Source organism: Hippoglossus stenolepis, chromosome 11 (genome assembly GCF_022539355.2).
Source record: "Hippoglossus stenolepis isolate QCI-W04-F060 chromosome 11, HSTE1.2, whole genome shotgun sequence".
In the NCBI taxonomy this organism is placed as follows: Eukaryota; Metazoa; Chordata; class Actinopteri; order Pleuronectiformes; family Pleuronectidae; genus Hippoglossus; species Hippoglossus stenolepis.
The window spans coordinates 12077351-12097064 of NC_061493.1; the positions used below are offsets into that span (position 1 = coordinate 12077351).

The 19714-nt window shown below is 44.0% G+C and overlaps 1 long non-coding RNA gene across 1 annotated transcript; it reads left to right on the forward strand.

Moving 5' to 3' along the window:
* The first annotated feature begins 8505 nt into the window (after positions 1 to 8505).
* Positions 8506 to 18330, forward strand: LOC118118436. Its single transcript, XR_004697918.1, has 3 exons — positions 8506 to 8638; positions 15593 to 15639; positions 18081 to 18330. It is a non-coding gene; the product is annotated as an uncharacterized LOC118118436 (long non-coding RNA).
* Positions 18331 to 19714: the final 1384 nt, after the last annotated feature.

The window sequence follows — 19714 nt, forward strand, 5'->3', positions numbered from 1 at the left end:
CAGCTTGTAAAGTATGGGACCTCATGAGGGACAAAAGACAAAACCAGGAAGAGGAATGAACATGTGAAAAAAAGCACAGTTCTCCCCTTAACCGATGGCAGAAGTGGAGGAAGAACTCACACATTTTACTTAAGTTAAAGCACAAATAAATTGACAAAAATGCATACAAGGAAAAGGTTTCTACTAAAGTAAAAAGTATTTGCTTTTAAATATATTTAAATATTTAAATGAAGAAAGTGCTTGCAGAGTGTAGCCTATTCTTTAATGCAACAGGCTAATACATCATTAACGCTGCCTAGTGTATATTTTGTTTCATACAATAATTTACAGACTCTGATATATGATAAAGCTGCAGATGATGCTACTGAAAACAATTGTAATTTCACATTCATTACTGGCTGAATCTCGACTTGACTGTGAATCTCCTGAATCTATTCTTTCACCATACTGTTTCTGCAGGAGGCGGGGTCTAATGTTAACTGCTCGCTCTGATTGGATCAATGGACCAATTCCCCTCTCGTTATTGATTGCTTTATACTTTATACTTGATAGATAGATAGATAGATAGATAGATAGATAGATAGATAGATAGATAGATAGATAGATAGATAGATTTGTTTCACATGTTTCATAATGTATAGTATAAATCTACTGGAGTGGAAAGTAAAGATATTTGCTGATATATATAGTGTAGTAAAAGTACCAAAAACTAAATCTACTTAAGCAACAGTAACAAAGTTAATGTACTTTGTCGTATACCATCACTGCCTAATGCAAACATTCAGATCCATGAGTTGTACTTTGTCAAACTAAATCAACTTTTACGTGTTCAAATCTCTTATAACATGGTAAATCTACGGAAAAATAAAGAGCTTGTGATTAGTGTGGAAGTCCTTCAGCTCCTCGTGCACAATAGGCGCCGAAGAGAGAGAGGAATTCTGGCTTTTCCCCTTCTCTGCTGAGAGGCAAGTGTATTTTTATCCGCGGAGGAAACCTCTAACCCTGTATTTACCAGGGGTGGGGTCACACCAGGCAGAGTGCAAGCCAAGATCATATCCTTCAATGCAGGGGCAGACAGAGAGCCTCACTGTACTTAATGCTGAGTGCAGTGCGATATGTTTACTGTATGACCACTTCTAAGAGATTACAGTAACTCTATAGGAAGCGTGGTTTCTGTGCCTGCCTAAAAATATGTCTATTGTGAGACTGGTATGTATGTTTCTTTTACCGAATAAAGTGTCACCATTCAGCTGAGTTATAAAGCACATGCCACCAAGGCCATGGCTCTGTTGTTTTAAGCATAAGCCCATTCATGGCCGACAGCCGAGCGCACCAGGCCAACTGTTGGGCCTGTATAAGAAAATCATTAGAGGGCACGGAGAGGGTCAGGAAACGGGGGAGGGCAGTTTTCTTTTGCTAAAGAGAAGATAAATTACATTTTCTGGTAGAGCAGGGGGAAGTGTTTACTCCAAATTCCTATCTTATTTTGTACAGGCCTAAATAATATATATAAAAATAGATACTTTCTGACCAGAGATTGGGTTCAACAGTATTTCATATATCCGCTCCCAAATGTACTGGCTAAATCAGAATACATTTGAATCAGTTTTGGTTATTTCCTAGTTTAAATAAATTATAGTTTTTTATTTTACTCATTTTCAACAACATTCAAGTGGCTGTCACCATTTTCTCACTGCTTTGTGATAATCATTTACCCGGTTCTGATATTTTTCCTTTTGCTGCAAGGGACAGGGCTTGCTCTTCTCTTTGGGGGATGTAGAGCTGCATAAGAAAAGCCATTGCAAATAAAATGTTGTTATTTCAACATTATGGATGATAGATAAATATTTAAGCGAAGGATTTTTTGCTTTTTGTAATATTTACATGGTGTGTATTGGCTATTTTACCAGTACAAACATTCCAATACATCAATTTCATAGTGATCAACATTATCTTTGAGATGCGGGGTGTTCTGGTTGAAATGCAGATACACTTTATAAACCCTCTCACCCCGTGTATGCCCTTGTATACCTCCCTTCCCCAACACACACTCATCCAAACAGGCGCAGACAAGCAACACACACATCCCCTCAGCCTTTAGGATCATCCTGAGTCAGTTATGTAACATAGCGCCAAACGTCCATCTCTATTGAGGTCAGTTCTTTTAACGAGACACGCGCTCTCCTAGCAGCTGGGTTAGTCAGCCTGGCGGTAAATTTGCCTTCACCTTCGGGCAAAGATATGTAGTAACAGGCTGTGTCAGTTCTGCAGATCGTGGCATCGCACAGCTTCAGTCATGGTGTTTGGAGAGAAATGCACTCTTGTATTTTTGCGGTTTAACTATTGCGCTGTTTCAACACAAAAACATGCAACTCTAGCCTTGTATGGTTTGTAAAGATTAAGTAAAATGCACAGATGCGTGTGTGTGTGTGTCTGTGTGTGTGTCTGTGTGTGTGTGTCTGTGGTTTCTGGCCGTGGGAGAGAGCCCTGAGGGAGACACAGAGGGGTCACATATAAGAGGCTTTAGGGCAGAGAAGTGAAAAGGAGGCCCTTTCTTGGACAGAGACTACGGATTAGGATGAAAGACATACGAGTGGGGGATGCTCTCTCTTTTTTATCTGTCTCACCCGCTCGCCGCATTGCTCTCTCACATTCTGTATCATGTCTATTCAGAATGAGCAACATATAAAGAGGGAGATACAAAGACAGACACAGACGCACATACAGAGAAAGGGAGCTAGATAAGAAAGTGAGATAGTGGCAGAGCAAAAGACGACCCGAGACCTTGACAGATCGATAGGCTCTTTAGAATTCAGTTTGTGAGAGGCCGAGAGAGGCCACGCAACACGCTGCTCCTTTCCCAGCCACTTGATTCGTCACACATGCTAAGAGAATTTAACACACTCCCTTCTGGCGGGCAAATATATGCTCCACACACATGTACATGTGAAGGCATACAGACATACAAGACCATGCACTCATTCAGTTGGCAGTCCACGCCCATGGTTTTGCCTCTATTGAAGCACTGAATGAAACACCTGCGCTGCAGCCACTACTGCACTTTGCAGAAAAGTTTAGCATTTTCTCGTATCCTCTGCAGCAATGCTGATGAAACAGCATATTATATAGACCTAAAATACTGCGCAACACTGCACTTTGTTCAGAGAAGATAGAGATAATGTATGGATGGTTGCAGCTTTAGGTAGCCTATATACATTCAGACAAACTCTGCCCATATGCGTGTGCTGTGTATATAAGCACAGATAACCCTGGCTCTCACACACTGAGGCTAGTTTGTGTTGTTGACAAAGCGAGCAAACAGATCTGAGTTAATGTGACACTTAACTAGCATTAATTCAGGAGCAAAGGTAAATGAAGCGGGCCTGCGGACACAACAGGGGAGGGCAGTGGGGATGGGAAGACGTGTGTACTGTACCACACTGGACTATGCTTGGGTGAGCATGTAGGCCATGCCACAACAATGCATAATACAGCCTCTGGTGATGGGGGGATGGATACACACACACACAACACCACCACTTCACCTCACACATACACGCACGCCCCCACAGACATACACTTGCATAAACACACGCAAACTCACACGCATGCATAGACATTGACGGTGATGGGGCATGGAGCAGTTTATGCTCATATCAAGAGAAAGTCTTTGATCAGTGTGACAGGAAGGGCACTCGCCCCAAAGGAATTAGCTAACTCTTGCCTCGCGAAAAGCACATCCACAATAAATTGGGCATGTTTGCATTTGCAACAGAGGGGCGAGAATGTCTGATATTTAGCTTCATTAATATGCTAACAGTATGAATAAGATTTGTTCCAGTTCAATGTCCAGAATAGCATGTCCAGAGTGGCATGATAATCATAAAAAGTGGAATGTGCAGAAAATCCAGATTGCATATATAATCCTCTCAGTTTAATAGGTTGTTAATCTGCACAAGTAATTTACATACGGCTTTTAAATTAGCAAACCCACCAGTTCTAGTTCTCCTTTAAATTACACAGTTTCTTACATATTGAGGACTTTGAAACAGATTTAAGCTTTTTAAGTTATAGCACTATACAGTATATCACAGATACTTTCGAGATAAATGGTTGAAATTGCTATTTCCTAATCCATCTGCAGTTTTCCTTGAAACTCTTAAGGCTATAACATTAATTTATTTTCTTATATTTTATACATAACATACACATGTTCTGTGAGTTAAATCAGAGAATAATACCAATTTTATATTTGTCTGATAAACCCTAACCCTGTTATAGCCATGCAGTAGCCGGTTAGCTATAGCTTACCTTAACATAAAAACTGGAAATAGCTAGCCTGCTAGTTGTCTGAGGAAGTAGAGTTGTTAATATAGTAATGCCCCATAAAACAAATCTGTGATTCTAGTTTGATAGTTGAAATTTAATTGATAAATGAAAGTCTGGGCTAATTATGGTCTGTGAGAAAGGTTGCAAAAGGTTTTTAGAAATCCTCCACACAGTCATACATATGTAAAGACCACGGAGCAGCCGAGGAGAGAAGTGAAGGAGATAAGAGAGAAGAGGAAAGGAATTAAAACCTCCAACAAAACTAAAAGAATAAATGGACCCAATCTGGCTGCACTTGGTGTTAGAATGGATGCCCATCCAAAGGCACATGCCCAATCCCCCCATGTCACTTTTGTCCGTCTCCAAACCCTGCGGATGCTTCGCTTGTATAGCAGATGCACATAACCAAAGGATGTGAGGCATGAAAGCAATGGGAAATTCATTACATATCCCTACCCCCCTCCGTTCCCCATAATCACCACAATTAGCAGACATCTGCAGTGACTCCAAAGCTGGGAGTGCATTCAGGCAATCAGAGCGGCTTCACCGACAGCACTGACTGCAACCCCCTCTGTGATGGGCCTCATCCTGAAGGGAAGCATTCCATTAGAAACTCATTGATTAATTGAGATGGAGAATTCGCTCCTGGCATCGAGCAAGAATGAAACCCAACAGGAGGCATCAATGATGGCAGGATTGTACGCTGGGTTTGTGGAGGTGGTCCTGAGTTGGCGGGACCGTGCCATACTGTTGATTGTTGTGAGATAAGGTGCTCACACTGTGGTTCGCAATTAGCTATATGAGAACAGTTAACCACGACAGCTATATAAGGATTCTCTGACCCATCAAGTAAACAAAACCTGTGTGTGTCCAATGATTATCATAGCCACTTGCGTTTAGACGTTTAAAAGAAACAATTGGAGGTGATTGCAGTTGTCAATATCGTCTGTTCACTTTTGGAAGCAGTTCAAATCTGAATTTCCAATCACCCAAACCACTTAACCCTGTATGCTAGACACATGCATGTAAGTTTCAAAGACTACAACTTAAAAGGAATAGTTTGACATCTTGGGAAACATGTTTATTTTCTTACATTGATGAGTGGGAGATGAAAAGATTGATATCACTCTCATGTCCGCACGGTAAATAGGAAGTAACAGCCCCAACGAACGTTAGCTTAGCTTAGCATGAAGCCTGAAAACGAGGGAAGTGTCTCACTGTTCTTTCAAAAAAAACGTTTCTGACTGGATGATTCTCAAAAGTGTTGAGTGGCCCATACTGTATGTACTCCATCTGTAGAGGATGACAGCATGTTAGGCAGCTCATTACTGAAGCAGTTGGAGATGTCACTCTTACTAGGCACAGTATGGCACAGCCCTGATTTTAAGCCTCAACTTAACACGTTGTCATGGAAATCGACAGTTGCACATCAGACACTTTCCATTTTTGTCAAGTCCAGGGTTGGCTTGTTTCTGGATCACACACACATATGGTTGCAGGAATAAATAGCACATGGGCCTTCACATCATTTTATCTTTTCATCAATATTGAGAACTATAAACACAGTTCTGGATTTATCAGATTGATCTTGAGAAGATTTTATGAGTCATATCAGTTAACTATATCCATGTACCAGTTACTACTTTTTGAAGTTTGTTGATAAATCATTTACTAATGCTTCACAGATCATTAACAAGCCATTGATCAGAATGGTTTTGGGGTTCCAGTTTGTAGAATTTCGCTTTGCCTTGTATCTATTCTTTTTACCCGTGAAAAAAGATTCACATCATTCAGTTACTCAAACAATATACTCAAAATAATCCATTACAAGGGAGAACGAATTCAAAACTGGAAAAAAAGAATTGTGTCGTAGCATCCCTTCTACCATACTATGAGCATTTTGCAAAAACTGTTTCAGTGAATCCAGTGTAAAGTAAGTAGCCTGCTTCATAGTGATGCAGTTATATGATAGTCAGCCATTAATAGGATGCGATGTACTTTTAATGTTATAAACCTGCAGTTATACGTATTAAAAGAATACTCACAAAGAACATTTCTAGGAATCTTCTAAATGTTTCTGTCAATTTTCCGGGTAATGTACCATAACATAAGTGGTCCATCGTTTTTATTTGCACACAAATAAAATTTCATTAAAACCAGATAATGAAAAAACAAACATAAGAAATGTGTTAGGAGATGTCAGGAATGCACGGGCTTCTACAGTGGACCTCTATTCTCTAGGGGGACAATAGAAGCAATAGAAAGTAATAATAACACTGATAAATATTAAAGATAATACTAATGGGTGAAAACCTGCCACAGGGATATTTCGTAGCCTGGTAACTTAAGTCTTATAACAGTTTTATTAACCATCGGAAAGTTACATCTTAAAGACCCTTTATGAAAAGGACTTTATCAGGAAGTAGCTCCATTTTGCTAAACCCATGGAGGACCATATGACCCTCCAATTAAAAAGAAACCATGAATTGCAGTGAATATGGAATTATAGGGGTTTTCACATGATAGCAGTCACATACACACCCACACGGTTAGATTTGTGAAAGGGCTGTGATTGAAACTGCAGCTAAATTAAGAGGAAAGAGAGATTAGAAGCTTAAAGGAAATCAAGCCAAGGCTGGTGCTCTCGATTGGATGTTTGGAATTGGACTGAATACTGAATAAATCTAGGTGCTATACTTCTGAGAGCATCATTCCCACCAGTTATGCAAATGAGCCATCAAATTCACACAATAATCAGATGATGTGCCGCTTTGTTGAGATTTGAGTGTGCTATTTTATCGGCCTGGCTGAGACAAGAGCGGAGAGCCTTCCAAAAAAAGAGCTAATTTGTGGTCGATGGCCTCTTGACAGTCGTAAAATTGTAGAGTCACAATGAAATGGGTGTGATCCTCCACTTGGTGCTTCCTTCCTTCCAGTCCACGGGGTCTGGGCCTAATAAAGGCCTGTGTGGTGCAGCGCAGACGGACCGCCTTTCTGCTGTGTGCAGAAATGTGTTCAATCACCATGGCTACTGGTCAGAGAAGAGCCCCCGCTGTGGTTATTAGGATTGCTCCGTCTGCTCACACATCGGCTCATGTATGCAGGTTAACAACTCGCAGTCTGTATCTTGGATGGGAATCCTTTTATGTATGTGTGTGTGTCTGCGCAGGAGGCCCGTAGGTCAAGGGCGATTTAGCGTCATAATGACCCATATACAGAGGGGGTGGTGGAGTTTTTAATGCAAAGCATCATCCCTGGAAGACGCCTATAAAAATGGACCGCCACGGACTCTGCTGCCTCCCAACAGTAGCACTGATGTGAGAAGGGGAACATGAGAAAGCTTTGAGCAGTATTGATTCAGCTGAGTACTCTCTGAGCTAGTACCAGAGGATCTGAAGAGAGAATTATCCATGCACCATTTCCTCCTCTGCTCCTGTGTGGAAAATTCTGCAGTTACAGCCCTCTCGTAGCCTACATACAGCAGAAACACACACACTCTCGGGATCCCACACACACACACATGCTTGGACGAATACACACACGCGCACACAAAACACACGCACAGACTCTCCTGAGCAGTGATGTTGCAATAATAATGTTTGATTATTTATAGTTGACCTCTTCCATCTGGTTAGTCCATCATATTTTATTTTGCCATATTATTCTTTTAAAAAATGGCATACATAGAAATAATGATTATACTGGTGTAAATGTCAGGGCTCTCCTCTACTTTACATAATTTTTTAGTGCAGGAAATAGTCGTTATGGGGATATTACAGGGATCCCAGCGCCTATAAGTACTCTGGGGTCATTATAATCACAGCCACAGACACATTCAACATAAGTGCTCCATTTTGACTGTTGGTCCATATGAAGAGATTATTGGAAGCCATAACTGTGTAGTGGATAAGTCCGCCAATGAGATGTGGATTTCTCAGACACAGGGCATTGTCTGCATGTGCCGCTTTGCCCTATCCTCCTCCAACTCCCCACCCGGATTCTCCTGAATAATGCAACGACAGGCCGCCTCCCCCCCACCCACCCCCGCTGCAAGGGGCGGCCAATGGCAGAGGCGCGTCTCATCAAGCTATCTCCTCTGAGCCAATCCCGGGCCTCCCGGTGATCCCTGTAAACCGGATGCCCTCCCTCCTGCCTCCTCAAACGGACGTAATCTGTGGATCGGGTGGGCATTCGCTCACAGTCGGTGTGGAGTTGCCGTCGGATGGAGGTGATGAGAGTGAAAACAGCGTCTGTGGCCGAGCTGACGAGATGGCACCGGTGAATCCTGCAGTTTCACAGGGAACAATTTGTGAGTATGCATCATGTCAAATGCAAAAAAAGAACAACTACGAACTAAAGTAGAGAGGCAGTATTTTTCTGTTCAATCCTGAAGAATATGTGCAAACTGGCGCTTTAATTTGATCAAAGGCAAACCGTGCCTCTTTAATATATTCCTCTATTTTTAAGAGAGCGTGGTTATTCTGCTGAATCTGTTGAGGGAATGAACGTGACACTCTGTGGTAATGTGTGATGGGGTCGGGGCTGCCGCTCGGCACTAATCAGGCGGCTTACACGTCTCTAAATTCAGCTCGTGTGAATTTGTCCAACATGCCAGCGGATGATAAAAGCGATAGTTTCGTGAGGACATCCGTCCGACTCGAGGCGAAGCGTGACTCTCGCTCGCGTATGTGCCAGACGAATCCTTTTTTACGCACGCTTCCAACTTTTAAAACGCATGTGCCGGACGCATCGATGGTACACGGTGTACTGGGGGTGGGGGCGGCGTGGGGCTGGGGGGGGGGAAGCTGTTTGCGTTGCTTTTGGAAAGTTTTACCGATGTGTGCGTAAAGCAGCCAGTGGCAGCCCCGCCGGGATCGAGGCCCGGGGTCCACTCACCAATATAACTTTGATTCATTTCACTCATCAGTCTCCTGCTCCTGTTGGGCCTGGAAGTCGGTGCGCGCTGATAAATGGTGGCTATTATTTTTCAGCAGAACAATGCGCCCCGGCTTTGTGAGGACCATCTGTCATTGTATCGACATTACAGCCCCCCATCTCCTGCCTGCCTGCCCCCCCTCCTCCTCCTCCAAAAGAAAAAAGAGTCCGAGTGACACACCTGAAGAGCAGAAAACAGCCAGCGATCGTTTCAGAGCCACCACCCGTCTCTCACCGAGCCGTGACTCACGGTGATCCCTCACTGTGGACGGGTGCGTAAACGTGGCCACAGAACAAATAAAGACCAGACACTGGATCGGACTGGTGCGGCTGAAATATGTCCAAGTGCTGTGCCTCCGTGTCCATGTGATGTTGTAACGTGTGTGTTTTTAAAACGCAGAGAGAAATTGCATCAGTGCGCACACCGCACGTGGATTCGCGCACATATTCATGGGAACTGTCTTTGCGCATGAGTTACTCCCAGCATTTGGGCCTGTAGCACATGGCAAAAAAAAAAAAAAACCAGCCAGACTGCCATTTTCAGGGAGGGCACTTTTGAGTTGATGCACACGGACCAAATGAACGCACTTTATCATGAGCTTCACACACTCACCTCTCTGGCCTCGGTGGCCAAACGTGGCACCTCACTCCTGACCCTGAAGGTAGTTTCAATGCAGCTGAGACAGGATTTTTTTTTAAAGAGACCTCGGAAACTGCGTGCTTAGTCTCTCAGCTTGCAGTGCCAAGCACTAATATGCCTTAAGGTTAATGAGGCACTCTCCATAAATTCTTCTGCCATCTGGATATCGTAGGTCTAGACGCTTAGTGCAGCACTACATTTTACTGGCTATGGATTGAACACACTGTGCTTTAATGAAAAATACAAACGCATAGACTTTTAGGTCGAAAACAACAATTTATCGAATGCTGACAGTTGTGTAAGTAACTGGAGTTCAATCTCTTTTATGTAAAAATCTTTGGAGAGTTATCTCAATGTATAGCTGTGTGCATAGTGGCTGATAGGTGCTGATGTGATCAGCTGTGATAGCCTCTCTTCCGTCCCTCTCAGGGCAGAGTTACACATAATTCACTTTGGCTTTGTCCCTCACGAGGAGCCGAAGCAGCAATCGCCCTCTTCACAGCAGCAAAGAGCAGCGAATGTTCAAGTGCATATCTGTTTAATTCAGTTTCGAGTAGCTCCCAGAGAGTTATCAGGGTGGGGATTGAGTGAATGGAGCAAAAGCCACTGTCTTCCTGCCATAACGGTAATGTGGGCCGAGGGGTGGTTGGATGCTGGCTTATCTCATCTCCTGCTGAAGCTATGATCATCATTCCTGCGTAGCTCATTATCACATGTGGATGGGTTTCATCAGCTTGCACCCTGCAATTACGCCGAGAAGCAACCTGCTATCACAGCGGAGAGGCTCTCAACCGCGTGATCGCAGTTGTTCCTCCACAGTCTCACAGCATCTCTCAATTCCAATGAAAAAATAATGTTTCTCTAGCTTTTCTTTTGTTAGGCAGTGAGAATGCAACACTGCTAGCATCAGGGAGTCCCAGCTCGCCGTCACATGACTCCCAGCAGTCCTGTCCCTGCAACCATTAAAGCACTGAACACACAGATCCGGAGGAAGAAACGAGCTTCTACACTCACTTCCCCCTGATTCTCTTCAGTCATTCAAATACACTGTGCAAAGTTATTTTATTACTTCTTTTTTAGCCATCTGGAAAACATAAAAAAGCGTAGCCCCCCAGTGGATCATGAACTAAAGTTATAAGAGAAAAGTTGGGTCTAATATTTGTTTCTTTTTCGCACATTAATGTTAAATCTTACAGCAGCTGCTCAGCAGATACTTGGTTCACGTTCGTGTGTTTCAGGTAAATTAAGTTACGGGTTGAGTTCAGCAACAACCTGTGTCCATATGTGTGTGTTTGTGCTACTCTGGGTGCAGCGTTGCGGTTTTGGGTTAAATGGAAAGGTTAGGTAATGGAGACCCCTGCCCCCCCGCCTCAGGCATCGCGACATACTGCCTATCTAGATGAGTGGATGACCTCTGACCGCTTGTCTCGCCAAGGGCTCAGGTCCGCTTGGGTCAAGTCAGGTGGCTTTCAAGAGCCCACTGGACTGTTCAGGAGCACATGACATTTGAACTCTTTCCACTTCAGGGCCAAACGTGCTCATTTTGGTTAATTAAGAAACTCATGTGTGTGTGTGTGTGTGTTATCCGTGTTACAGATAAAGTTAGGGATTAGAGAACAGTGATTAAGAGGTGAGGGAAACTTGTTAAACTCCAAACAGCTGCTCTCTGAAATATTCTGATTTCAGCCATAATGAAGTCAGACACTTTTCCGACGAATCAAAGGCTCCTTTGACTCTTACATTTAGAAACCTCCACAGATCCTCGATGTGAGAGAGAACAGATTTGACTTGTCAAACCCGGATCTGGCCATCAGACTTCACTCTCAGCTCATGAGATGGTGCAGCTGCGGTGCGGGCCGCTTTTATCGTGACGCATTGGTAGCTGTAAGACAAAAAACAAAAAAAAAACATTTCATTTGTCCCAATCTTGTCACAGCTGAGAAAAACAGCCTGTCTCAATTCTGTCGCAACATGCTCGCCATTGTATCACCGAGATACAATACACGGCAAGAAAGTCCCCATGGAAATTTTGGAATCTTTCCCATTGTTCCTAAAGGAAAGGGGGCTTTCATATGGAAGTGGGGAATGCCAGGAAATGACGGGCATTCTTTGTGGACTGTTTGAAAATAAACTTGTGGGTCCTCGCTTCTTTCTCGACAGCTAAGCAAAAACTAGACATAAGAAGAGAGGATTATGGTCTTAACAAACCCACAATGGCGTTTTCAGTTTCTTACGTTGCCTGCTGCAATTGGTCCCAAAAGTATATTTTCTTTTTCAGTGTACTGGAGACATTCCATCAGAGTTTCAGCTCAAGAGCTTTTGTCGAGGTGCCTTTTCACTCTTTTTCTTCGCAGTTGCTTGAATGGATGCATTCATATTTTCCACCTTATTTGTCCTTATTTTGCCTTATCTCTTCCCCCCCCCGGCTTTAAACACAACCCCGCAGTTTGAGCTCGTCTTTATGAGGTGTGACAGCGAGGTCTGGTTGCCGAGGCAGTCTGCGCAGACTGGAACGTAAAGCTTTACATCCAGCCAGCTGCGGTCGGGTTCGGGGAGGACTCGCTTCACCCCCTATACAATGCCTCGTATACAGGAGCTGCCTTCATTCTGCTGAGCTGGCATGAAAGTTCAGAGCTGAGGGGAGGAGGAAAAAGAAGGAAAAAAAAAACGACCAACCTCCCTAACCTCAGGGTTTTTAAATGGACACATACAGTCACTACCTTTTAATAAGAGGAGCATTGACTGAAAGAAAAGCAGCTGATCATGATTTAAGTTTGTAAAATCATATATAACATGTTGTGTAATCTGGCACCAGGTGTTCATATTCCTCCGCTGCTCAGGATCCTGTCTCTGAGCTGGAGGGTCTCGCCGTACCTCAGATTAACACCAACACCTTAGCCCCCCTCCTCTCCTCCTCCTCCTCCTCTTGCTTTTTACTTCCCACCAGGCCAGTGGTAGTTCCCAGGTATTTGACCAGTGTAGCGTAGCCGGGATGATGGTTGTTGCATCCCCCCGGTGAGACAAAGGCAGCGTGCCTGAAGGAGAGGGATGAAAGGGAACGGGGATGTGCAGCCACTCCTTTTTACAAGGGGAAACCTCCTTAGTGAGGTTGTAGAGCAAATAACCACCTTTTTTTTAACAAGTGCAGAGACTGTGAGAGTCCGGTTTTCTTGTAGTAGGAGGAGCAGTGTGTGTTTGGTGTGCATGCAAAGAGGAAAGGCCGTTCTATATGTATACACTGAAGATCTTCAGACTTCCTCTTCCTTCCACCTGCTCAGTTTCAGCTGGCAGATGGGGCCTCTCGTGCCAGATATGTTTCCTGTGTTAAGGTTGTTTTTGTCGTGGTTTCAACTGTAAAGAGAAGGTTGGAGGGAAAAAAAGAGGATTTTAATGATGTAGATGATGTTGGATCAGTCCAGTATCATTAAATATATATCTTTAGAATTTATGTTTTTTATGTTTTTAAAATACTACACATATGTAAACTGATATAAACTAAAATGGTTCAACATTAAATAATGTATGTCAAAGCAAATACATATTATATTAATTTACTACACAGTATTAATGGGAAACAGCATTTCAGAAGAATGGTCCCTTGTATTGTTAAAAGTTTAGATGTGTTTTTTTTTTTATATATAATTATATTAGAGTTGCAAGTGTCTGACTACAAAATAAAATTTGCACCTAATTTTATGAGCTTATTTAGCATTTTACAGGTTAAACAAATCGTGTAATAATAAAAGTAAAAATATTTTCTGTCAGTATAAACTACCACAACATGAAAATGTAGATTCTTAGTGCCAGATAATCAATCCATTCACATGCTGGTAATGCTACCAATAATTTAGCACACTATTTATTCCAATGCTTGCACGTATAATTATACATATACATCTATACAACTGTCCGCTCTAACGCAGTGGCGCTCAGACCATAGCGTCACCAACTCGGATGGTAGTCAGGGGGAGGGAGCGGAAGCTGCAGGAGTCTTTTCATGGCTCCACAGACAACCTGTTCTCAGGCACTTCTCTTCTGGCACTTTTTTATGACATCATAAATCCCTCCATTTCCTCTAACCCGCCCTAGGTGGGTATAAAGGACATACCTGGCCAGTAATTGTCTGTCTGGCCCTCTCGTCTGTCAGTCTCCCTCTACTGCTGGTGACTTCCTCTAGAGCCAGACTCTCAGGCTGCCTGAAGATACACGCGTCTCTTAGATCTGGACGTTGGACCAATAAAAACAGTGATTTATTTGACGAGTGATGGGGTGAAGAAGGTTTTTTTTCTTTTGGTGTGGGGTTTTTCTTAGACGTCTCTTACTGCATCTTAGGTCAGCGAGGAGCGTCGGCCGGGCACTCACGCTAAGATGCCTTGTGCTGAATGCACTTCAGGCCGACAACAACAGCCCCACTCTCAGACCTGTTGATACCTTTTGTTTTCTGAAGTCTGAGGATAAGGAGCAGAAGAGAAAGGGGTTAGGGAGGTGAAAGAGGACATTTTCTTTAAGGTGGGAGGGCAAAGGAGAAGCCCCTCAGGAACCTTCAGTGTTCGCATTCATCTGATGCTCCGCTGGGGCTCCGCTGGGGCTCCTCGGGGAGGCTTGAACAATACTCGCACCAGCACGACAACATTCCTCTGGGTTAAAAGGGTCAGGGGTCACCCGACAACCCCACCCAGCCAATCAGTCCCAAAGCACTAGCTTGGTGCATTTGTTTTCGGTTTATGTCTTCACACTTGTTGAACAGACCCTGCACCTTGTGTCACATTGTGCCCTTTGCTCTCAGACCAAACTGGCACAAAGCACTTGTGCTCTTTTATTCTAAATCACAGGCATCAGAAGTTTAAATGAACAGTGCATTAAGTGTGTTTAAGAGGACGGGGATCTCGCTCCAGAGAAAGAGAGAAAAGCTACATAAAGAGAGGGCATGCATTAAATTCACCAAACGCTGCGAAGAGGTACAAATTAAGCCGGAGTCTATTTTTATGTCTGGAGCCTACGGCACATACAGTATCACAGCCAGATGTTTAGAAACCTTACATCTACGTGTGCTCGGAACATAGAACCACTACAAGCAGCCAAACTGTAATTATTGTCCGTAGTTTGAGTAAATTGTAAATGATCAACCCACAATGGTCAAATATTAGACAAACGAGGGCACTGCAGATCGTCAAAGTCATATTTGTCCCCTCTTGTGAATAATTTGGTGGGGGGGGTTTTTTTTGTGTGTGTGTGGTTGTGTGTGTGTGTGTGCACCACAGCACACTTCAAAAAAAGTCTGAAGGCTGCCATTAAAGTGGAGCATATGCGTGTGTAGGCATAGTATGGCATGTGGGGCCCCAGCAGGCAGACTGCAGGTCTGTTAGTCATTACCAGTGAATGTACAGTATACACTGGAGTGGACATGCAGCTACATTAAAGCCTCACCCACGGCCACATCAGACCACCCCGGAGACACGCCGCTGGCACTTCCTCCGCCCACTCCCATCGTTCAAGCCTCAGGGGTAAACGCGTTTTGGGATTTCCGGAGGATGCACCGGACATTAATCGTCTGGTGATTAGGAAACTTTCAAGTCAAATCAAGTGAATTGCGTGGGGTGGTGCTTTTTCTTATTGTTTCTGTTAAATCCATCTCCAGTTTTGCGTGTTTTGCCTCCAACTGTTTTGTGTTTGTCTTCATCTCTGTAGGTGTATGCATCATGCCTCCTGAACTCCATGAAGATTGTTTCCATCAGGTAACTGCGCACCATCATTTAAACGCATGTTCATAAAATCCTTCCTTTCTCTATTACTGACTATTATTCCCGACGCGTCGCGTTCTTTTGTCCTCTTCCTCGGTGGAGTAGCATCACAGAGAGCCCACGACTATTAACGTAAATCTGCTTACAGTAGAGGAAGGAGACATCGCTCTCTATTAGTCTGCAGTTAGAAGCCTATCTGGCTGCAGCTGTGGAGGAGCTCCAAAGACGGAGACGTTTATTGTCAGGAACAAATAGAGGCCTTTTTTATTTTGTCTAGCAGCTGACGCCTCTCCCCACCCACTCCTCCAAAACCGCTTTTGTCAGTAATGTAGAGTGGCCTGCTCGGGCAAGAACAAGAGACCATGAAAGAGTTTCACAGCAGAAGAGAGAAGAAAAAAAAATAATAAAGTGCAGGGGTTTGTCGGTGACGGGCGCAGGGAGGAAAGGCCCGGCTGTTTGCCATATGGTGTAATTATCTGCCATTTCAAAAGATTATCTCCCTCCATCAATATAGTGTTTAAATGTGTGCGTGTGTCCGTGTGTGTGTGATTTGATCTCTGGTTTGTACCCCGGTGTAATTTTGAAACTCTGTGGCCTGCAACACAGCCCCCCATTTAAACTGGGTTAGCTATGATTTCCCCCCCCCTAAAATCCCAGTCCCTCCCCCTGTGATCCCGCCATCCCTCCCACACACACACACACACACACACTTACACACACACACATATATATATATATATATAGTCATACACACACATATACACGCACAGTCCATCAACACAAAATAAATATTCAGCTGTAGAGAGGGGGTCCCTCAGAGGGCGCGACATTGAACTGGGGGGGATTAAGAAGAAATGGCTGGCTGACACTGGGGTTGCCATGGCAAAGCCCCCTTTTCGCCTCTCCCTCGACCCTCTGCCTATTTTTCATTTTAGGTCTCATTGTGGGGTGAGGTGTGTGTGTGTGTGTGTGTGTGTGGAGTGGGGAAGATGTAATATGGCTTATGAATTTAGTCTCTTATCTGAAGCTGCTCCGCTTCATCCTGAGAAAAAAGAGACTTCTCGTTCACATGCTGCAGAAAAAAGAAAAAAGCTCAGAAAAAAGACTTCATAGTGTTTTATTTTATTTACTGAGTGACTATAAATATTTAACTACATTATTAGGCATCATTTCTCAACCTACCGTCCAACATATTTCTTCCTCTACGATCATACAAATTAATTTGAACATTTTTGCATATCCATAAAAGGGAGCCTGCCGCGTGAGAGCGCAGGGGCAATTATTCAAAGACCCCGGCCCGCTCACGGGACAAAAACCAAATTGTCTTATTTTATGACTTTCTGAATTATAGCTGCAATAATGTGACGCATTACTCATCCATTGTAGCCAGTCTATTATCATGCTAGTCTGACGTCGGCCTGCCAGCCCGAGCAGAGTAATGGATTCTGGTCTAGCTCGCTCAATGACATCAGCACCCTAAGCCGATGAATGACCATAGATCAGCGTTTAGCATCCTGACGTCAGCTCCCCGTTCTGTGCGGCAGTGCACTGCCACTATCGCTAGTTGTTCCCCAGCGATGGTCTGCCCCTGACAATGGGAGCTCTCAGCCTGTGGCCCGGCGGTGGCTGGGGTATAAAAAGCTTGGCTGCACAGTAGGACATCACCGCATTGTTCTCTGGACTAGATATCCATAAGAACCGTGGCAGCCTGTTCTGAGCAAAGCAAAGAGAGAGGGTTTCAGACTCTTAGTACAACAAGCATATTCATTTTACACACGGTTTTATTTGCTCGGAGTTTGAGATACTGTTTCTGTCTGTTTTTACTACCATCCCAGAACAATGGAGAAGAATGGGATTTTGTCTCTGCTCCTAATTGCATTGAAAAACCAAGTAGAGCTCAAATCTCGCCAAGGCCCCTGCAACAGTCCCCTTATGGAACCACATTCAAATTCACTAGTTCTGGATTTTTATTTGGATCTGCACCAAATTTCCACACTCAGCGAAAATGTTCTAAAACAATGTTGAACAAAGTGGAAAAAAAAAATCCTAAACCCATACCAAAATTTAAGGGGTTCCTCCTTGAGTCATGTCCCGCCCCTTTACAAAATTTAATTTAAAGTACAATTTGTGTAATTCTGGTAACTTACAAACAAACTCAGACGAACACATAACCTCCTTGGCGGAGGTAATTACACTTAAATAATCAATAGCAAGGTCATATTTCAAAAAGGCTTCAGACTTACTATGAGAAATCCTCGGTTTTTATTCTCCTGAATGAATAGTAGCTACGAAAACAGCTGGCAGTTCTGTTTACCTCCTTTCTGTTGCTCCATGGTTAAATTCATTAAAATGTGAAAAAACGAGAAAATGTGTTTTATAGGTGAACTGACCCTGAAATAAAACACCACCGCTAATAGTTCTCTCTTCTGTTACAGATGCTGTCACGTCCAGGTTTGAACTGGAGACTTCACCCTCCTGTGAGGACCGATGTGGTGGTAACGTAGTGAAGCAGGTCCTCTCTGTTTATGTTCCAGCTTATTACACTTCCTGATGTGCTCTGTGTGCAACATAACCAGAGCTGCCTTTGCCCTGTGGACAGTGGACTCATTCTGCCACTGTCCTGTGTCGTTATGTCCCTGTGCTGTGCGTCCTGACCTCCGTGGCGTGAGTGACGTCCCTGGCTCTGGCCCCACGACCCCCCCACCCCCCTGCCCCACCCCCGCACGTCTCACTGTCTGTCGTCCCACCCCCCGCGCCCCCGTCCCCTCTGTCAGCTCGACTCACAGTCACCTCCCCGCCGTCCTGCCTGTCTCGGAGAACATTCAACGCTGTCGGTGAGTTTGGTATGGATCACGTATAAACCATCGACCGTTGATTGTGCCCCGCGGCTCGCACCGATGACGTCAAGGAAGAAAATCAGCAGAAGGGGGCAAGTGGGTGCATGCAAATCCAAAGATGAAGACACGCACACACACATCCAATGAAGTGACACTGTGTTCCCACTGTACCGAAAGACCAAAGGTCACAATCAACATTCATTGCTGTCGCTGGGTTGGACCGTGTAGAAAAGCTCACTGAACAATGAGTGCAACTGTGGCCCAGATCTTCCTGACTCGTGTCTCAGCCAATCAGCCGACCGGATGTGAAGCCCTCCGATTTCTTTATTTATGTGCTTCTTGTTATTTACTTCTATTTTCCCCTCTCTTCCTCCCTCCCCAGTGCTGGGAGTCTTCAGGGTAAGAGAGGAAAAGAGAGGGAGGGAGAGAGAGACGCAAATAGACTTCTGGCTGCTTGCTTGTCCTCCTCGTCCTCCTCCTTCTCCTCTCCTCTAATTGGTGGGTATGTGTGCAGCAAGGGGGAAGGAAGCAGAGTGAATGTGTAATCATTTGGAGTCTCTTCTCCTTTAGATGTTTCATCCCTCTCTTTTTTGTTTGTCTAATTATATACCCAGCTCAGTTAACTCCGTGCTAAGTGTGCGTCTGCGCCGAGAAGCAGCAGCCGACAAAGAGAAGGGACAAGGGAAGTTTTAAAAAAAGTAGAAAGATTATAGCACCAGTCAAATTATAATCACTCTTTTTTCCTCAAGTAAATTTCATCTATTATAATCTCCCTGGTTCTGCTGCAAATGCCAGGAAATAACCAATTTTGCAAACGCAGAAAGAAGATTGTTTTCACCTTTGTGACTGAGGATGTCTCATTATGTGTTTGAGTTTCATGAGAGACTGTCTGGTTTCCTGTGTGCCTCTGTCTGTGTGTGTGTGAGCATGTATGCTATGATTGAGGACCTGTCTGCTGGTCTCAGAGTGTGTGTTATTTTCCTCCTATATGAAAACCTGCTCCCTCCTGGGAAAATGCAGTATATAACCTTGTCTTCCTTCAGACAGTCTGGGACCGGGCCACTCCGCTGCCGCCATTCCTCACTGTACCCTCCTCTAACAACTCTCTGACACCGTGTCCGTAACTCATGTTGTGTAAACACACGGCCCACACGCTTGTTATATACGTAGGAATGTGGTCGTATGTTCTCACAAAGTGCGGACAAGTCATGAATAATTCCAATAAAGTTAAA